Source organism: Chenopodium album, chromosome 8 (assembly GCF_948465745.1).
Source record: "Chenopodium album chromosome 8, dcCheAlbu1.1, whole genome shotgun sequence".
In the NCBI taxonomy this organism is placed as follows: domain Eukaryota; kingdom Viridiplantae; phylum Streptophyta; class Magnoliopsida; order Caryophyllales; family Amaranthaceae; genus Chenopodium; species Chenopodium album.
Window position 1 is genome coordinate 45,152,469 of NC_137841.1, and position 7,831 is coordinate 45,160,299.

The 7,831-nt window shown below is 38.2% G+C and overlaps 1 non-coding gene across 1 annotated transcript; it reads left to right on the forward strand.

Moving 5' to 3' along the window:
- The first annotated feature begins 1,076 nt into the window (after nt 1-1,076).
- Nucleotides 1,077-1,182, forward strand: LOC145556889 (small nucleolar RNA R71). The gene has a single exon (XR_014091981.1). It is a non-coding gene; the product is annotated as a small nucleolar RNA R71 (small nucleolar RNA).
- The last annotated feature ends 6,649 nt before the right edge of the window (nt 1,183-7,831 follow it).

The following is a 7,831-nucleotide window of genomic DNA, read 5'->3' on the forward strand; positions in this document are numbered from 1 at the left end:
CGGGAAAGGGAACTGGTCCATCAAGATTCCTAGCCTCACTAGGAATTGAAGTTGTCTTCTCATTGTCAAGATTCTTCTTCTCCGAACCTCCTTCTATTTCATCACCCTTTTCTTTCTCACCTCCCTTGTTTTCATTCACACTCTCCTCTCCTCCCTTCTTATCCTCACTATCCCCTTCATTTGGCCCTTCATAGTAATTTTCCGACCTCAATGTGATCGCCTTGCATGTATCGGATTTTGAGTTGTGAGATGGGTTAGGTTGTGGTTGTCCGAGTAGAGTAGATTGTGAATTGAAAGGAGTTCTCTCAGCCAATGGAGCTAGTTGTGAATCAACCATCTTGTTGTGAGCTCTTATCTCTTGCATTAGTTGCCCAAAAGATTTCATTTGCGCATTCATGGCTTGGAGGAGTTGACATTGAGTTAGCTTCGCTTGAGGTGCTTTTTCTTGATGATTTCTTTGAGGTGCTTGGGTTTGATTGTTGTATTGGTTGTTCCTTGGATAGCTTCCTCTTTGGTTTTGAGGTTGAGATGGAGGTTGATTTTTATATTTAGGGTTAGAGTTGTAGGAAGGTTGAGCTTGTTGGTTCCATTGTTGAGGTTAAGGTACAAAACCGGGTGGTGGTTGTCTCCAAGCTACTCCACCGCCGCTTCCTCTAAATCCCTCTTGCCTTGTGTTGTATGCCGCTACATGCTCAGGCTTACACCTCCACGTACAATAAGATGTATCATGGTTCGTAACTCCACAATTTTGACAAGAGAAAGAGTTAACTTGAGAGGAACTTGCTCCACCGCTTGAACTTGCATTCACACTCGTGTTCAACTTGGAAAGCCCTTTTGTTAGTTGATCAATTTGATGTTGTAGTTGATCACTTTCTCCAATTTGTAAATACCACCTTTCTTTGGAGCATTTCTTCTTCAGCCCCCCCCAAGAGTAATTCTTTGCTACCTCTTCTTTTGTGGATTTAACTTGATTTTAAGGGATTTTGATTAATTGACCACCCGCCCCGCATCCAAATTGGCTCTTGACATGGGCTCCAATCCGTTATAGAAAAACTGCATGAGCAACCCTTGATTGTACTCATGGTGGGGACACGCTTGTACAAACTCTTTGAATCTCTCCCATGCTTCACCAAGACTTTCATCGACTTCTTGCTCAAATGATGCGATTTTCCTTCTCATTTTGGCGGTCTTCTCCTCGGAGATAAATCGCTTCAAGAACGCCTTTACCACCTCCCTCCATGTTGTGAGAGTGTTAGGCTTTACTTGCTTTAGCCATTTCTTTGCTCATCCGGTGAGAGATTACCGGAAAAGGTGCATAGGAATGTAGTCTTGACTCACTTCATTGGTTTGCATCATTACGCACAATTCAAGGAATCGGTCCAAATGTTCAACAGGGTCATTCCTTGCACTTCCGGAAAATTTCTCTGATTGGACCATTCTAGTATATTGTGGATGGATTGAGAAGTTGGTTTCCGTGACGGGTAGCAAAATCCCTCCCGTGAGCTCAAAATCCTCTGGGTTTCCGAACTCACGAAACAAAACATCATTTTCTTGTCCCGCCATTGATCTGCTTGGTGAACTTGAAGAGTATGTATCACTCTCACTATCAACTATATCACCAAAACCTCTTCCCTCGTCTTGATAAATCCTACGGACTTGTCTAGAGGTTTGGTTGATCTCATGGTCAATTTGATGTGAGGGTGCTCCTTGAGACCTCCTAATTATTCACCAAAGCTAAGCAAACAATAAGCAATGACAAGGATTATAAAACAAATAAAATAAAAAGAAAAGAAAGTAAAATGACTCTAACATAAGCAATAAAAGACGCTAAACAAGCCACCTCCCCGGCAACGGCGCCAAAATTTGATTGAGGGTTAGATAGGTCGTTAAGCTACTACCGTAATCAAATTAATCATTTATAATACCTCAACCTACCCTAAACTAGTTAGTGGAAAGTTAAGAGTCGAACCACTAGGGAAGCACACTAATTCAACATCAATAATCACTAATGCAAGAGTAAAAAGGGGATTGTTTTTGTTGGTTTTGTTGAGTAAGAACACTAAAACTACTAAAAAGCAAGAAAATGATGATTAAAATCAAGGGATAATGACGCTAGGGATACGGGGGTGTCCAATATGATTAGAAAGAGGGGAATAATGGTGATTATCATGAAACACATGCCAAAGAACACAAGATTCTACCTAAACAATTCATTCTCATGCAATAGTCAAGGAAAAATAATGAAAGAGGTCTACGCTAATAAGGATCATTCTCATGCATCCTATTAGTTACAATCAAATCAAGAGAATCAAGAACCACAATCCATAAAAATTCCACTTTAATAACTCATTCTCATGCAATCATTAAAATAGTGATGATCTTAATCTAGTTCAAATCAATTTCATGCATTTAAACTAGAAAACATCAAATAGAGTGCAACAATAATCTCAAGCTATTAAAAATCATGTCTTTCATCAATTTATGGCATAAGTTCAATCCAACCATCATCATTCATCCAATATCAACTCATATCTTCCACCCCCTTCCCCTAGCTAAAAGTTTAACCTAGAGAGGGGAGATTAAACATAATATCAAAACTAGAAATAAACTTAAAATAAAACATAATTAAAATAAAACATTTGAATTATGGCTTGGTCTCAGAGATCCTCAATGAAATCAATAACAACTAGATGAACTAATAAGATTAATAAGAATAAGCAACAATAAAACAAATAAATAATACTAAGGAAAGGAGAAGAGATTACTAAAGAAAAGATTGATGAAAGATGAAAACTTGGATTCTTGCTTGATTGATTGAAGATTAAAACTTGAGCCAAGTTGAATACAATAAAGGATGCTTGAATAACAATCTACTTTCTCTCTCTAGATTAGGCTAATATTCTATTGTATTAGTACTAAGTGTCCTTTATTACAAAGAGTCCCGTCTATATATATGTGGCTCCCCCAAAAGAAAGAAACTTGGGTAACGAGGCGCAAAGAAATCAGAAACCCAGCGGTGTGCGCTCGCACACGGAATTTGCGCGCCCACGCAGTAGAAGTGTGCGCCCTCTCATCATAGTGTGCGGCCGCAACTTTGATGGAACGGGGAAATCCAGCGCGCCCGCACAGTGGCCGCACAATAGGTCGCGCAAACTCTCTAGTTTAGCTCTGTTTCTTCAGCCTGGCTGCGCGGGTTCTAACAGGATTGCGTGCCCGCACAGCCAAGGGTGCGCGCCCGCGCAATAGTCGCACAACATCCCGCGCAGAACAGTTTGCTTGGCTCCTTGAAATCCTCTTTCTTTCGGCACAAAATACCTACAAAAAAACAAAAGCATAGAAATCAAAATAAAGAGAAGGAGAGAAGACTAAGAAAAGGGAACATAAAGGAGAAATGAAAGGAGGAAACAAAACTAGGTAAAAATGCTTAGAAAAGTGCTAAACAAGTGCAAATGAAGGTAGAATCCTTAGAGAAAAAGGATAAAAGAGTAGCATAAATGCCCAATTTCGATGAATAATGAGGAAGTTATGGCTAAATTACTAAACTAGGCCCGGTTTGATATTTATAAGCGGCTCAATGACCTAGAGGAGGGCCTAATATTGATTTATCATTCCTAATGCGATTAGAATTTATTATAGTCTTCTAGATTCTTCTAGAAGGTTCTTTTCCTTTCTAATTTAATTAGCATTGATAAATTGACTTTAATTGACTTTAAAGAGTTTTAATCAGAATAAATGAGTGTTCTTAAGGAAAATATAACTTTGCCCTCTCGTACGGCTAAATTTTATCAAAATAAGAAAACGCGTCTGGTGACAAGACCAGCGTCTGGCGATAGACCTGGCGTCTGGCGCTGCATCCAGCGTCTTGCGACACACACGTGTTTGGCGCTGCAGTCGTGTTTTATTCTTTTCACTGATTCGTTTTTTTATCATATCAGGCTGATTTTCTCTATAAATAGCCTCCTAAAACCCCCGTTTTTAATCAACAATTCTTATTCTCTCTAATTCTCTCTTTCATCAATTCTCTATCTAATTCTAACCAACTCTCATCAAGAATCTCTTGATTACTCTCTCTCTCTATCTTCTAAACTAGCCTTTTGCAAACAAAATTCCGCATTCACAAGATCTAGAAACACCTAGCTATTTTTGAAGTTGCCTTCGCCCTAGATGTGAAAGGTTTTAATTTCTTAGGGTTTGGTCTCGAATCTCTATTTCAATTATTTGATTTAATACTTTGATTTTATATTTTCCTTGAAGTTTCTTACGTGTGTATTTTGTTATTAGAAAGAGATACGAGGCATCCAAGTAAGTGCTTTAATTGATTTTATTGATATTATGATATAGAAATCATGTTTAGGATGTTTTGTTCTTCCTAGTATCTTGTTTAGGGTAATAACTATAATTTCTAATATCAAATATGAAAATTGTGATTCCTACTATGCTTCCTATTCTTTTCCTAATATTCATGTTAGGGTTAAAACTTTGATTTTTTATTGCTTAGTGACATGCTAGGTTTGTTATTAACCTTGTTAGTATCATGCCTAGCATCTTGCTATTATTATGTTTTAACATGATTATTTTATGATGATTATTGATTATAGATAATGTGATTATTTCCATGATTATTATTTATGATTATTATTATGTTGCTTGATGTTTATTGTTATTGCTTGATCACACCTTTCATGCATGTTTAAAGGGAATTTGTACTTGTAATCACGCTTAATAATATAATTAATAATCTTATTTAGGTTACTATGATTATAATTCAAGTGATCGCCAATATTAGATTTATTTGTGCATTAATACTCAACCAACATAGATAAACAGGTTTAGGGTTAATCTATTGATTACATGTTAGTTAGAAAGCGCACATGAATATGATTAGAATAAATTAGAGGCCTATTATTAGGGCAGGTTCAATCTCTTTTAGGTTGGATTTGTACCTTCATCCCCGAACTACCAGTCATGGTTCCAGACCTATTGGAGTTGACGATCTCCTAGATCGTTAAGGGGTGTAAGCTTCACCCTGTGAACAGTTTACAAGTTCCTACAACTTATTGGCGACTCTTTTGCCCTAGCTTCCTTCCCTTTGGACGCCACCATACTTTAGTGTATGATCACAGTGGGGTTCAAATTTGGGGTAATGCTTGAAATATTCCCTACATCTAGTATTCCTCAAGGCAAAAGATAGAGTTGAAACAATGAAAAAGCTTCATGAAGATGTCAATAAGATAATTGAGAAAGCAAATGAGACTTATAAGACAAGGGTGAACAAATTCAACATGCCAAGGGAATTCAATGTAGGTGATCTTGTGTGGCTCCATTTTCGGAAGGAGAGATTTCCGGCTAAGAGAAAGGATAAACTCATGCCAAGATTTGAAGGCCCCTTTGAATTTGTGGAGAGGTTTGGACCTAATGCTTACAAGCTCAAATTATCGGGAGACTTTGGAGTTCATGCTACCTTTAATGTTTGAGATCTGGCTCCTTTTCTTTTTGAAGATGATATTGGTGATGATGATCCGGAATTGAGGACAATTCCTTTTGAAGAGGAGGGGTTTGACGATGGTGCATGGAACTTGGTGGAAGAAGTGAAAGGTGTGCCACGTGTTGTGCCACGTAGTTGAGCCAAGCTCTTTCTAAATACAAGGAAGGGAAGAACTATGATGTAGGGAAGATCTATGATGTTTTAGGGAGATGGTGATCATGAGTGTTCTTCTTTTGAGGACTCTATGATTAATTTTCACGCTGTTATTGGTGATTTGAGGCATGGTGGTGAGGAAGAGTCCATTAGTGATATCATAGCCCCTATTTCCTCCTCTCATATCCCTTTTTAAGGAATTTTGACCATATCCCGTACACTCCTATTTCCCTCCCTTCTTTTGTCAATAAGCCTATTGGGGACCCCCTTGACTCTTGTATATGATGATTTACATGTCCCTCATTCGTCTTCTATTGAGGAAAAGGGTGATTATGCCACCTAAAAACATTTTGAGGAGAGTTTGCCTTATTCTTCTTTTTCTTTTTCTTCTTCCTCTTCTTCTTTTCTTATTTTGTTGAATTTGCTTCCTTTTCTTGGCATCTCTCTCCTCATGGGTGTGCACTAAGCTTGTTGCACATCCTTTTCCCGTCATTTGCCTACCTTTTATCTGATGAAATGTGTAGTAGTGCATTTGACAAGCTCTTGCGTTCGTTGCAAAATTATTTTCTAGAGCGGTCAAGCTTGGACCTTAAGCAAGCCTTTATCAGGAAGTAACTCGTGTTTAATTTCTTTCATTTTATTTTCTTTTTAGAATAGATTTTCTCTCATCGAAATGTTTGTGTCCCATTTTCTAGGACATGACTTGAAATACTTTGGTGCATTGGTTTGGATCATGATTCAAGGAAGTATGACACAACATTTGCTAGCATAAGGAAAACAAGATTCAATGATAGAGGAAAATGGCTTTGAAAGGTTGAATTGGGTCATTTGCGGGTATTTACACCCAGCAAACATCCGGTAATATCTTTCCTCGCTTTTTATCTAATGGTTGATGCCTTGTTGGACATGAGTTGGTATTGTAGGATTGATCTCTTTGTTTTCCCCTCCCATGTTATCAATGATTTATGTTTGAGCATGTTGTCTCATTCAAGCTTAGGGGAGGGTATTCTATCATGTTTGGTGGGATGTTAATTCATATATGCCATGCACACTTGTATATGCATTTCCTTGCTCTTTATTTTGAAAAACTCTAAAAAGATTTTTGTTTCTATCAAGGCAAATTTGCATTGTAACTTGTTTTGTTCTTGCTTTGGACATAATATTTTTGGACTTGTATAGTTGAATGCTTTTCTTCTTAAATGGTAACGGTGTGCATGGTTTGAGAGTATCTTTGGTTAACTCTAGGATAGAGTATGCTATGGAAGTTGTTTCGAACTTTTTGGACCTTAAAGCCGGATTTTATTGTTTTTAAAAATTCGCAATTGCTCTCCTTTGGTGAATTTGAACCTTATAGATTGTTTTTGCCACAACCTTGTAAGGTTTCATGATTTTCTAGCCTTCTCCATATTTTGCATGTGCGGCGTTTGGATCCTTGAAAATTGTATGCTTTATCTAGAATTTGACTTTCATCTCCCGAGATCGCGACTGAGCCATTTATGAAAGACAAAGACATCTTTCGGGGTGGTAATTTTACTTTTCAAGGAAAGTTTTCTTTTATTTGTTTTGGATTTACATTTGCCTACTTGCTAACCATTTGAGCCATATACCCTTTTTTTTTGGGTAAAAATACCATATCCATGTGGACCAATCAGAGAGGGTCACGTGTCCAGCCTAGGGAGGTCCATTTGGGCCAATTTCCCAAGAATGTCGCAAAATGGCACAACCCACCAAATCTAGGTCAAGTAACCTAAGAGAGGGCACCTTTCCCAATGACCCTATAAATAGGGAGATATCCCCCATTTTTGGGGGACATTGAATCGTTGATTACACCTACCCTACATTCTCTTACATCAAAGAAAACACCTGATATCGGAATCCGAGAAGATCCTCTTTACTTTCCGCACCTTTTTCATTCTCCTACGCGTTCTAACTTGATCGTCGGAGGCGGAACTCCTACCACCCGGAGTCTCCATTGTTTTGCAGGTACAAGCACAGTCGGATCAGTCTTTGAGCTGTAAATCTCCCGAGTGACAAAAACACCCAAAACATTTGGCACCGTCTATGGGAAGATTACCTCAAATATGGTTCAAGAGTCTATACTGCCTCCTGACTCCAAGGGTCATCAGCTAGAGGTTTTTACGGACAAGAAGGATGATGATCCTTAGGTCGAAACATACATGGCCAAAGATGGGT